Source organism: Triticum dicoccoides, chromosome 2A (assembly GCF_002162155.2).
Source record: "Triticum dicoccoides isolate Atlit2015 ecotype Zavitan chromosome 2A, WEW_v2.0, whole genome shotgun sequence".
Taxonomy (NCBI): domain Eukaryota; kingdom Viridiplantae; phylum Streptophyta; class Magnoliopsida; order Poales; family Poaceae; genus Triticum; species Triticum dicoccoides.
The window spans coordinates 270,680,342-270,691,627 of record NC_041382.1 but is presented as its reverse complement, the minus strand read 5'-3'; positions in this window follow the sequence as shown (position 1 = coordinate 270,691,627).

Here is an 11,286-nt window from a genome sequence, read left to right as displayed (position 1 = left end):
TCCACAAAACCCCTGACAGGAGGCACCAAGACAATGTTCTCATCACAAAACCATCGGAACGATTCCAAGATACCCGCGTGATCCTAAAAAAAATTTAGTGAAATTTGAGAAGAGAAGAGTCAAAACTCTACGTCGGGATGCCTTACCAGAGTGATGAGGAGACTGGGAAGTAAAAAGAATTCCTAAACTCTCCGATATATAATTCCTAAATGACTCAAAACATTTTTCTAGACACAACTCGGCCGCTAAAAACGATCAAGAAATGGGGCTCCTAAGGTCGGGAAGGCTCTGATTACCAACTTGTCACACCCTCGATGCGACTATAGCTCCCACGTGTCGAGACACGACTTAGAGACATAATTGCATTGAAGGCATATGTCGCAAGTTAGGCAATCTTCACAACATCCCATGTAATATGAATAATAAAGGGGAGATAACATAGTTGGCTTACACTCGCCACGTCAATCAAGTACATAAATAACATTACATCATCCAAACACTCATGGCCCGACTACGGCGCCAAAATAAAGAGAACCCAACAGGCGACAACGTCCTGTTCACCCCAAACTGGGCACCACTACTGATCGTCGGGAAAGAAAACATAGTATCGTTGAGAGTCTTCGTCGAACTCCCACTTGAGCTCATACGCGTCTCCTGGAGCGGAATCATCAGGCCCTGCATCTGGTGTAATAGTAATCTGTGAGCCACAGGGACTCAGCAATCTCGCACCCTTGCGATCAAGACTATTTAAGCTTATGGTATGGCAAGGTAAAATATGAGTGGAGCTGCAGCAAGCGACTAGCAAGTATGGTAGCTAACTTATTCGCAAAAGAGAGCGAGAAGAGGAGGCAAAGCACGAGCGAGAAGCTAGAGAACAATCTGCACAAACATTACTCCAACACCGTGTCCACTTCCCGGATTCCGCCGAGAAGAGGCCATCACGGTAACACACTCAGTTGATTCATTTTAATTAATTAAGGTTCAAGTTATCTACAACCGAACATTAACAAATTCCCATCTGCCCATAACCGCGGTCGCGGCTTTCGAAAGTTCAATCCCTGCAGGGGAGTCCCAACTTAGCCCATGACAAGCTCTCACGGTCAACGAAGGAATGGACCTCCTCCCAAGACGTCCCGATCAGACTCGGTATCTCGGTAACTCAAGACACTTCGACAGGTTAAAACAAGACCAGCAACACCGCCCGAATGTGCCGACAAATCCCGATAGGAGCTGCACATATCTCTTTCTTAGGGCACACTCAGATAAGCAATCCGTACAACTAAAACCAGCCCTCGAGTTTCCCCGAGGTGGCGCTGCAAGGGGCTCTAGTTTGGACCAACACTCAGAGGAGCACTGGCCCGAGGGGGTTAAAATAAGATGACCCTTGAGTCTGCAGAACCCAAGGAAAGAAAAAGGCTATGTGGCAAATGGTAAAACCAATGTTGGGCATTGCTGGAAAAGCTTTAATCAAGGCGAACTATCAAGGGGTTCCCATTATAACCCAACCGCGTAAGGAACGCAAAATCTGGGAACATAACACCGATATGACGAAAACTAGGGCGGCAAGAGTGGAACAAAACACTAGGCGAGAGGCCGAGCCTTCCACCCTTTACCAAGTATATAGATGCATTAAGATAACATGGCAATATAATGATATCCCAACAAGTAAATTGAAAGCACAAGTGCTCCCTAGGTGGTCTTGATAATTGATGACAACATATCTCTCGTTGGACTAACATTTCTATCTAGCATGTTTTAGATAAGTTCAACAATGGAGTGGCATGGACTAAAGGTTGTGGGAACTCCTTCAAGATGCTAAGGACAAAGGATTGGCTAAAGCTTCAAGCTCAAGACTCTTCATTTTACATTTTAGTGATCCAAGATCACATTGAGTCCATAGGAAAAGCCAATACTATCAAGGAGGTATGAGGTGTTGCTTAATGAGCCTCTTGCTTCATGTGCTTAATGATATGCTCCAAAAATCCTCAACTACTTTCCCATATCCACATATGACCTAAACCCTAAGCCAAACTCGGTCCTACCGATTCTTTCTATCCGGCGCCACCGAGTTTCATTTGTCATAAGCCACTGCCAAACCCTAGCAATTCGGTTCTACCGATAGGGATCTCGGTCTCACCGAGATGGGATTGCAAACTCTCTGTTTACCTTTCGTAACTTTTCGGTCTCACCGAAAGAGCGAATCGGTCCCACCGAGATTGCAATGTAAATTCAGTGTTTCCTTTTTGTAACTTTTTGGTCTCACCGAAAGAGCAAATCGGTCCCACCGAGTTTCCCTGACCAACTCTCTGGTTAGCTAATTACCAAAATCGGTCTCACCGAGTTTGTGTAATCAGTCTCACCGAGATTACGTTATGCCCAAATCCTAACCATATCGGTCCTACCGAGTTGCATGTCAGTCCCACCGAAAATCTCTAACGGTCACTAGGTTTACCTTTTCGGTCCGACCGAGTTTGTTGATTCGGTCCCACCGAGATTGGAAAACTGTGTGTAACGGTTGGATTTTGTGTGGAGGCTATATATACCCCTCCACCTCCTCTTCATTCGTGGAGAGAGCCATCAGAACACATACACAATTCCAACTCATATGTTCTGAGAGAGAACCACCTACTCATGTGTTGAGACCAAGATATTCCATTCCTACCATATGAATCTTGATCTCTAGCCTTCCCCAAGTTGCTTTCCACTCAATTCTTCTTTCCACCAGATCCAAATCCTATGAGAGAGAGTTGAGTGTTGGGGAGACTATCATTTGAAGCACAAGAGCAAGGAGTTCATTACCTACACACCATTTGTTACTTCTTGGAGAGTGGTGTCTCCTAGATTGGCTAGGTGTCACTTGGGAGCCTCCGACAAGATTGTGGAGTTGAACCAAGGAGTTTGTAAGGGCAAGGAGATCGCCTACTTCGTGAAGATCTACCGCTAGTGAGGCAAGTCCTTCGTGGGCGATGGCCATGGTGGGATAGACAAGGTTGCTACTTCGTGGACCCTTTGTGGGTGGTTGCTTCTTCGTGGACCCTTTGTGGGTGGTTGCTTCTTCGTGGACCCTTCATGGGTGGAGCCCTCTATGGACTCGCGCAACCGTTACCCTTCGTGGGTGGATCCCTCCGTGGACTCGCGCAACCGTTACCCTTTGTGGGTGGAGCCCTCCGTGGACTCGCGCAACTGTTACCCTTCGTGGGTTGAAGTCTCCATCAACGTGTATGTAGGATAGCACCACCTAGCCGAACCACGGGAAAAACATCCGTGTCTCCAATTGCGTTTGAATTCTCCAAACCCTTCCCCTTACATTCTTGCAAGTTGCATGCTTTACATTCCGCTGCTCATATACTCTTTGCATGCTTGCTTGATATGTTGAAATTGTGCCTAAAACTCCACTCAAACCAAAAAGGCCTAAAAATTGCAACTTTAGCACTAAGTGTCTAATCACCCCCCCCCCCCTCTAGACACATCTACTTCTAGATCCTACAAGTGGTATCAGAGCTTTGGTCTCCATTGCCTTGGTTTAATCACCATTGGAGTAAGATGGATGTGTCTACCTTAGGGAGTCTTAGACATAGAGTGCCTATTCTTGATGGAGAGTATTTTCATGAGTGGAAAAATGAGATGCTTGTAATCTTCAATCAATATCATTTGAACAAGTATATTGCTAGTCCTTGTGCACCTCGCATTGATCCTTTGCATCCTACCCTAGATGAAGATATTGACATGATTCGCAATCTTAGAACTATTGAGCTCATCATTAGAGGATTGCCCAAAAATTTGATTGCTAGTTTGCCTACTCTTAATTGTGCCTATACTATATGGAAATTTCTTGAGGAATGATTTCCCGATCATTCCTTGAAAACTTTGGATGAAATTCTCCATAAATCTATTGCCTTGAGTAAGATGAACTCTAGTGATCCTAGTTTGGGTAATTGTCTATTTGAACTTACCAATCTTAAGCATGCTAAAGGAGATGTTGGAATCATTAGTGATATCATATTCGAAGCTATAAGAATTCATAAAAGTGACCACTTTGATGATCATTTATCTAATGAATTACCCTCTCTAGGAAATGATGAGTCACAAGATCATGATGAACATGGATACTATGATGATGATGATGATGATGATAGTGACTTCGATCTTGATGATGCAATGAGACATTTTGGTCTTATGGCAAATCTTCGGGGATATGAATCAGGAGGAAAGGAATGGGTTCTTGATAGTGGATGTACTGATCATATGACCGGAGATGAAGAGATGTTTTGTGAGCTTGCTGAAAATGACGGCCCTCAAAAATATGTCTCCTTTGGTGATAATTCAAAGGGTAAAGTGGTTGGCCTTGGTAAGGTGGCCATCTCACATGATAGTTCCATTCGAAATGTCATGCTCGTTGAATCTCTCGGCTACAACTTACTTTCATTATCTAGACTTGCTGATTTCGGTTTGAATGTCCTATTTACTGAGGTAGATTGCCAAGTATTTCGTCGAGACAATCATAAAATGGTCTTTACCGGTATGCGTAGAGGTGATCTTTACATTATCGATTTCTCTAAAAAGGCACAACCTAAAACTTGCTTTGTTGCTAAATCCTCAAAAGGTTGGTTGTGGCATAAACGACTAGGTCACATTGGCATGAAAAACCTTGACAAGCTTATTAAAGGAAATCATATCCTTGGAGTTAACGATGTCATATTTGATAAGGATAGACTTTGCAGTGCTTGTCAAGCAGGTAAACAGGTTGGAGGAAGACATCCCGTGAAGAACATCATGACCACAAGGAGCCCACTCGAGCTACTTCATATGGATCTTTTTGGTCCCAACGCCTACAAGAGTCTCGGTGGAAATTCTTTTGGTCTAGTTATAGTTGATGGTTTTTCAAGATTTACGTGGGTGTTCTTTCTTAATGACAAGTCGCAGGTCCAGAAGATCTTCAAAAACTTCACTAGGAAGGCCCAAAATCAGTTTGACGTGAAGATCAAGAAGGTTCGGAGTGACAACGGAACGGAGTTCAAGAACGCAAATGTGGACACCTTTCTTGACGAAGAAGGGATTTCACACGAGTTCTCAGCTACGTACACACCTCAACAAAATGGAGTCCTTGAGAGGAAGAATCGGACGCTCATCGAAATGGCAAGAACGATGCTTGATGAATACAAGACGCCGAAGCACTTTTGGGCAGAAGCGGTTGAGACAGCTTGTCACGCAACAAATCGCTTATATCTTCACTAGCTACTCGGCAAGACGGCATACGAGCTTCTCACCGGTAACAAACCCCAAGTTGGATACTTTCGAGTATTCGGCTCAAAGTGCTACATTCTTGATAAGCATCATCGTTCAAAGTTTGCTCCTAAATCTCATGAAGGTTTTCTACTTGGTTATGGCTCAAACTCTCACACTTACCGTGTCTACAACAATTTCACCCGAAAGGTTGAAGAGACGGTAGATGTGAAGTTTGATGAATCTAATGGCTCGCAAGTAGAGCAATTGCCAATTGATGTAGGAGACAAAGACCCTTCAGAAGCAATCCAAGACTTGTCCATTGGCAAAATTCGTCCAACGAAGGTGAAGGAGAGTACTTCATCCGTCCAAGTGGAAGCTTCTACTTCATGACAAGGTGAACCAAGAATTGACACGGAAGCATCCACAAGTGGGACACACCAAGATGAAGAAAACAAGGAAATGCATCAAGACGAACATCAACAACCTCCTTCTCCACCACGACAAGAGAACGATGACGTCAACAATGAAGAAGGCCAAGAAGAAGAACAAGATGAAGAAGATGTTCAACAAAGACCCAAGCAAAAGCTCTCACGAGTTCGAGCAAGAATTGCCAAAGATCATCCCGTCGAGCAAATCCTCAATGATATACAAACCGGGAGAATCACTCGCTCAAAAACTCGTTTAGCTAACTTTTGTGAAAACTATTCATTCATCTCTAGCATTGAACCTATGAAGGTTGAAGAAGCATTGGAAGATCCGGATTGGATAAACGCTATGCATGAAGAGCTACACAACTTTGAGAGAAACCAAGTTTGGACATTGGTTGAGAAGCCCGACAACAACCACAACATCATTGGTACAAAATGGGTGTTTTGCAACAAGCAAGATGAAGATGGACAAGTGGTTCACAACAAAGCACGTCTCGTCGCCCAAGGATACACACAAGTCGAAGGTATGGACTATGGTGAGACATATGCTCCTGTTGCTAGACTTGAGTCCATTCGCATCTTACTTGCCTATGCTAATCACCATAATATCACCTTGTACCAAATGGACATTAAAAGTGCTTTTCTAAATGGTGAAATAGATGAGGAAGTTTATGTCAAACAACCTCCCGGCTTTATCAATCCTAAGAAACCAAATCATGTTTACAAACTTCACAAAGCTCTTTATGGTCTTAAACAAGCTCCTAGAGCATGGTATAAATGCTTGACCAAGTTCCTTATTACAAGTGGTTTTGAAATTGGTAAAATTGATTCTACTCTTTTTACTAAAAGGGTTAATGGAGAACTAATTGTATGCCAAATTTATGTTGATGATATCATATTTGGTTCAACTAACCCTCTCTTTAGTGAAAAGTTTGGAAAGCTTATGTCAGAGAAGTTTGAGATGTCTATGATGAGTGAACTCAAATTCTTTCTCGGTTTGCAAATCAAGCAAACTAAGGAAGGTACATTTGTCTCTCAAACGAAGTACACCAAGGACTTATTCAAGAAGTTCAATATGCAAGAATGCAAAGGTATGTCTACACCCATGCCTACTAGTGGACATAATGATTTGACCAAAGATGGTGAACCGGTTGATCAAAAGGTTTATCGCTCTATGATTGGTTCATTGTTATACCTATGTGCTTCACGTACCGATATTATGCTAAGTGTGTGCATGTGTGCACGATATCAAGCTGCTCCTAAAGAATGTCATCTTAAGGCTATGAAAAGGATAGTGAGATATTTAATCCATACACCAAATTTTGGCATTTGGTATCCTAAGAGGTCTTCTTTTGATCTTGTTGGCTATTCCGACTCAGATTATGCCGGAGATAAGGTTGATAGAAAGTCCACTTCGGGTACTTGTCAATTTCTTGGTAGATCTCTTGTGTCTTGGTCTTCCAAGAAACAAAACTCAGTATCCTTATCCACCGCCGAAGCGGAATACATTGCCGCTGGTTCATGTTGTGCTCAATTACTTTGGATGACCCAAACTCTTAAAGATTATGGGATCTATGTGAAACATGTTCCACTACTTTGTGACAATGAAAGTGCTATCAAAATTGGTCATAATCTTGTACAACATTCTCGAACTAAGCATATTGAAGTCCATCATCATTTCATTCGAGATCATGTTGCTAAGGGTGACATTGATCTTAAGCATGTTCGCACCAATAAGCAATTAGCGGATATATTTACTAAACCTCTTGATGAGAAAGTGTTTTGCAGGTTGAGAGGAGAATTGAACATCATTGATGCTTTGAACTTGGAGTAGAAACTCCATTGGATACATGCAAGACATGAGCTTATGACTAATCCATGATATATCTCTTATGATGACTATCTTATGTCTTGGATATATTTGTACCTTGCATGTTGTCTAACCCATGTAGGTGCTTGGTTGAATCTAATTCCATGAGATTGCGACTCACTCACATCTTGAGAAATCTCTACATCACCAAGACTCTACACAATGGTGGTTGAAGACAAGGAAGCACAAAACCATTCAAACATATCCTTTGACAAATTCTATGTTGAGCTTCATGATTGTCATTTTTGGATACACAAGTGCTCTTCCTTGCAAGAACTAACCCATGTAGGTAGATGAACTCAAACTCCAAGTGGTGCTCCCAACTCTTGATGAGCTACATCAACCTTGAGCACCCACACAAGTTCAACTACATGAGCAAGAACCACACCACCACCCAAGGTATGTTATTCCATCTTAGAGAAGCTTTACTCCAAGACATGAGTCAAAGCAACTCAACAAGATGTGAATACATCAAGATGCTTAAATGAAAAATGGTAACCCCATTTTGAGCTTAAACGATGAGTATGACCTATGATCAAGTGTTCTCACTTGACTCCTAAATCAATATACTCTAACATAGGTGACTATGTCACCGCCCAACTCTAGATGAAGTTCTCTTGTGTTCTTTTCTGTGTTATTGCATTTGTCTCATGCATGTTTAGTTTCTTTCTCTTTTTCAACAAAAAAAACTCCATCTAGATCTTTCAGTTTCTTCTCTTTTCTCTTTGTTTTTGTTCTGCATTTTCTGCATTTAATTCCTTGCAAATCCTTCAGGTAATTCATTGCAAATCTTTGTGAGATCCTACATGTCTAGTGAGCTGAGGTGACAAGTGTTTTTCTCTGTGTAAACTCGGTTTCACCGACTTGCAATTTTTGGTCCAACCGAATCTTTTCGGTACCACCGAAATATGCCACTCGGTGCCACCGACTTTGCAATCAGAAAAACAGTTTGCCACTTGGTCTACATTTCTTCTGATCCAGCTCCACTCAATGAATCTTGTCCTCTACAAGCATCAAAATTTTATCCTTTGCTTTGTGCTGGGTCTCAAGGACCAAACCTATACGACAGATTCCAGAAAGCCCTTCTTGGAAATTGATGTCAAAGGGGGAGAGAGAGATCACATCAAAGCTTGCAGGAGAAAGAGATCACATCAAAGCACATCAAAGCTCAAGGGGGAGAGAAAGTCTCAAGGATCCCAGATGTTGTTAAGGGGGAGAGAGAGATTTCCCAGATGTTATTAAGGGGGAGAGAGAGATTTCCAGGGAGAGAAAATAATCAAGGATCCCAGATGCTTGATGTTCAAGAGGAGAGATGTCACATGCCTTTTGGGGGAAAGACATGTATTTGCATTAAGTTCTATCCATTTGTATCTTTCAGCTCTGATTTTCTGTTCCCCATCTTCTCCCAATATCCCATGTAAGATTCAGGGGGAGCAAGACACCTAAGGGAAAGAAATCAGTCAAATTCATTGCATATCTTTATTCTTGGGGACATGTTGAATCCAATGTGGTACCTTGCACTCACTCTCTACATGTCATCCCAGTCTTGGTATTCTTGTGGTTTCTTTTGTTTACTCTGGCTAGTGGATGTACCTGTGTTATCTAACTTTGTTTGTGCAGGTTCATTCCATCCTAAACCAACTCAAGACCACAAGGTAAGTATATGCATCAAAATCATGAGTATGAGGAGTTCTTGCTTATGTACATACTGTTTGCAAGAAGGACTCATGAGCATGAAGGTATTCTCCTTGATAATCTTTTGCTCTGATGCATATGGCCAAGATACATGTAACACATTGCCTACTCTGTCATGGTTATGCTCTCACATGCCTCTATATTTCATATTCACATGAGTGCATACATGTAGGGGGAGCCTATGCTTGTTACATGTCCTTCCAAAGCTTTACTTGCTGTTCTTTATATCTTTATCTAAAGCTTTGATGTATGTTGCCATCAATTACCAAAAAGGGGGAGATTGAAAGCACAAGTGCTCCCTAGGTGGTTTTGATAATTGATGACAACATATCTCTTGTTGGACTAACATTTCTATCTAGCATGTTTCAGATAAGTTCAACAATGGAGTGGCATGGACTAAAGGTTGTGGGAACTCCTTCAAGATGCTAAGGACAAAGGATTGGCTAAAGCTTCAAGCTCAAGACTCTTCATTTTACATTTTAGTGATCCAAGATCACATTGAGTCGATAGGAAAAGCCAATACTATCAAGGAGGGATGAGGTGTTGCTTAATGAGCCTCTTGCTTCATGTGCTTAATGATATGCTCCAAAAATCCTCAACTACTTTCCCATATCCACATATGACCTAAACCCTAAGCCAAACTCGGTCCTACCGATTCTTTCTATCCGGCGCCACCGAGTTTCATTTGTCATAAGCCACTGCCAAACCCTAGCAATTCGGTTCTACCGATAGGGATCTCGGTCTCACCGAGATGGGATTGCAAACTCTCTGTTTCCCTTTCGTAACTTTTCGGTCTCACCGAAAGAGCGAATCGGTCCCACCGAGATTGCAATGTAAATTCAGTGTTTCCTTTTTGTAACTTTTTGGTCTCATCGCAAGAGCAAATCGGTCCCACCGAGTTTGCCTGACCAACTCTCTGGTTAGCTAATTACCAAAATCGGTCTCACCGAGTTTGTGTAATCGGTCTCACCGAGATTACATTATGCCCAAACCCTAACCATATCGGTCCTACCGAGTTGCATGTCAGTCCCACCGAAAATCTCTAACGGTCACTAGGTTTACCTTTTTGGTCCGACCGAGTTTGTTGATTCGGTCCCACCGAGATTGGAAAACTGTGTGTAACGGTTGGATTTTGTGTGGAGGCTATATATACCCCTCCACCTCCTCTTCATTCGTGGAGAGAGCCATCAGAACACATACATAATTCCAACTCATATGTTCTGAGAGAGAACCACCTACTCATGTGTTGAGACCAAGATATTTCATTCCTACCATATGAATCTTGATCTCTAGCCTTCCCCAAGTTGCTTTCCACTCAAATCTTCTTTCCACCAGATCCAAATCCTATGAGAGAGAGTTGAGTGTTGGGGAGACTATCATTTGAAGCACAAGAGCAAGGAGTTCATTACCTACACACCATTTGTTACTTCTTGGAGAGTGGTGTCTCCTAGATTGGCTAGGTGTCACTTGGGAGCCTCCGACAAGATTGTGGAGTTGAACCAAGGAGTTTGTAAGGGCAAGGAGATCGCCTACTTCGTGAAGATCTACCGCTAGTGAGGCAAGTCCTTCGTGGGCGATGGCCATGGTGGGATAGACAAGGTTGCTACTTCGTGGACCCTTTGTGGGTGGTTGCTTCTTCGTGGACCCTTTGTGGGTGGTTGCTTCTTCGTGGACCCTTCGTGAGTGGAGCCCTCCGTGGACTCGCGCAACCGTTACCCTTCGTGGGTGGAGCCCTCCGTGGACTCGCGCAACCGTTACCCTTTGTGGGTGGAGCCCTCCGTGGACTCGCGCAACCGTTACCCTTCATTGGTTGAAGTCTGCATCAACGTGGATGTAGGATAGCACCACCTATCCGAACCACGGGAAAAACATCCGTGTCTCCAATTGCGTTTGAATTCTCCAAACCCTTCCCCTTACATTCTTGCAAGTTGCATGCTTTACATTCCGCTGCTCATATACTCTTTGCATGCTTGCTTGATATGTTGAAATTGTGCCTAAAACTCCACTCAAACCAAAAAGGCCTAAAAATTGCAACTTTAGCACTAAGTATCTAATCACCCCCCCCCC